This window comes from Penaeus chinensis, chromosome 20 (assembly GCF_019202785.1).
Source record: "Penaeus chinensis breed Huanghai No. 1 chromosome 20, ASM1920278v2, whole genome shotgun sequence".
NCBI classification, from domain to species: Eukaryota; Metazoa; Arthropoda; class Malacostraca; order Decapoda; family Penaeidae; genus Penaeus; species Penaeus chinensis.
The window spans coordinates 5,061,600-5,064,099 of NC_061838.1; the positions used below are offsets into that span (position 1 = coordinate 5,061,600).

The 2,500-nt window shown below is 44.9% G+C and overlaps 1 pseudogene; it reads right to left on the minus strand.

Moving 5' to 3' along the window:
* The window catches only part of LOC125035871, a 35,778-nt pseudogene that overhangs the window by 12,802 nt on the left and 20,476 nt on the right, over positions 1 to 2,500 (minus strand).

Sequence of the window (2,500 nt, forward strand, 5' to 3'; positions counted from 1 at the left end):
TTCTTAGTGTAACATGCTGTCTGCTTTATTTTGCTTCTACATTACTCCCTGCGTGCAAGGAATGGCCGGGGTTACCATCCACTGGCGGCGAGGGATTTGAACGCAGGGCAGCGAGATTGCTAGACGAGATCGCTACCGCTGCACCACACAGCCGTAGCGTAGTAATAGGAGGAGGAAGAGGAAGAAAAAGAGGAGGAGGGGGAGGAAGAGGAGGAGGAGGAGGAGGAGGAGGAGGAGGACGAGGAGGAGGGGGAGGAAGAAAAGGAAGTGGAGGAGGAGGAGGAGGAAGAAGAGGAGGAGGAAGGGCGGAGGAGGAGGAAGAGGAGGAGGAGGAGGAGGAGGAGGAGGAGGAAGAGGAGGAGGGGAGGAGGAGGGGGAGGAAGAGGAGGAGGAGGAGGAGGAGGAGGAGGAGGAGGAGGAGGAGGACGAGGAGGAGGGGGAGGAAGAAAAGGAAGTGGAGGAGGAGGAGGAGGAAGAAGAGGAGGAGGAAGGGCGGAGGAGGAGGAAGAGGAGGAGGAGGAGGAGAAGGAAGAAGAGGAGGAGGGGAGGAGGAGGAGAGAGAGGAGGAGGAGGAAGAGGAGGAGGAGGAAGAGGAGGAGGAGGAAGAGGAAGAGGAGGAGGAGGAAGAGGAATAGGAGGAGGAGGAGGAAGAGGAGGAGGAGGAGGAGAAGGAGGTGGAGGAGGAGGAGGAGGAAGAAGAGGAGGAGGAAAGGCGGAGGAGGAGGAAGAGGAGGAGGGGGAGGAGGAGGAGGAGGAGGAGGAGGAGGAGGAGGAGAAGGAGGAGAAGGAGGAGGAGAAGGAGAAGAGCAGGAAGAAGAGGAGAAGAGAAAGAGAAGGAAGAATAGGAGTAGGAGTAGGAGGAGGAGGAGGGGGAGGAGGAGGAAGAGGAGGAGGGGGAGGAGGAAGAGGAGGAGGGGGAGGAGGAGGAGAAGAAGAAGAAGAAGAAGAAGAAAAAAGAGGAGGGGAATGATCACTTCTTACCCTCACCGATCCGCCCTCGACAGCTTTGGAGATATGAAGGAAATTGTCAAAAAAAAAAAAAAAAAAAAAAAAAAACTAAACACTGTAGATTGAAAGTCCTTGCAACTCCGTCCCAAACGTCTTTTTATGTGTATTGTTGCTAGTGTTGCATACGTGCATCCCGTCCCGAGCCTTCCTCATTGTTTTAAGCAATTCAACCCCATTTTTTTATGAGGGGGGGCAACCCTTTTTTTAAGGGGGGACATATTTGTTTTTATATCGGGAGAAAAAGGTCGGTTGTGACAGTGGTTTTCACGTAGATATTGGGGGTCTGTGTTTAGGTTTGTGGTGGATAATTATGGCTTCAATAACATAGTATTTATCTAAGATTTTTTTTTCTAATAGCAATAGCAAGCATTTATATTCCAAGGCATAAAAGAGTATAAAAGGAAAGAAAAACTCTCATTCGTCTAATCCAGGGTCTATATATTATTTTTTAAAACGGGTATTGTAGATCGGAATCAATTATTCAACACACTAAGCGACAGACACAAGAATTCCAATATGAAAGGGCACTTGACACTAAACCTATACGTACTACAACTAAAAAAAAAAAAAAAAAAAAAAAAAAAAAAAAAAAAAAAAAAAAAAAAATCACTGCCAAGTCTAATCTGACTGTCAATTAAACTGTCAAGCTGTTGGCTCTTGACAAACATTTTTAAAAAAGATAATTGTATCACATTTTGATTCCGGTAAACTTCGGGGATCAATAAAGAATACTTCGGAGAGTTCTGGAAGCGCGTCCGCTACTGATTTTAAATATCGGAATACTGGTTCACCAATATCCATGCGTTTATAAACAATAATATGAGTTGTATATTACGTTTAAAACCATCATTAAATCTACTGAAGCTTTATTACCCGGCTTATTGTGAAAGTACGGGATGTCTATTGGTTTCAACAAGAAGTCGATCCCAATATGGCTTTTATTTTCCGCAATAAAGCTTGAATTGAAGGAAAGGTGATTTCCCTTCCCTCATATAACCAGGAATTCGATAGCCGAAAGACAATAGAAAGTTTCCAGCAACTTCGCTCTCCAATATAATTTTTTTCTCATCATAAAGAATAAAAAGAGACAAAAGAGAGCGGGTCGAGGTGGGATCCGAACCCGCATAATCCATCACATCCTTAGGAAGTGCAGCGCGAAAGGAATCAAAGAGCATCTCGGTCATAAATGATGAAAACAACTTTCCTCCGATGCTGATACCGTTCGGAGGAAACGGGTAACAGATATCTGGTATCTGGACATGGGTATGGGTATTATTAGTATCATTTGTATACTTTTTTCGACGGTTTTATTGATGTTGATGGCGTTTTTTTGCGAAGCGGTGAGGTATTTTAGTTCACGATCTAAGCGGAGCGTGTTTATGGGCGTGGCTCAACATCCGGGAAGAGAAGATTATGAAAATGAAAATATGTATCTTTTATTTTCTCATTTCTTTTTATTCGTTTAACCTTGAGGAACGCCAGCAACGGAGAT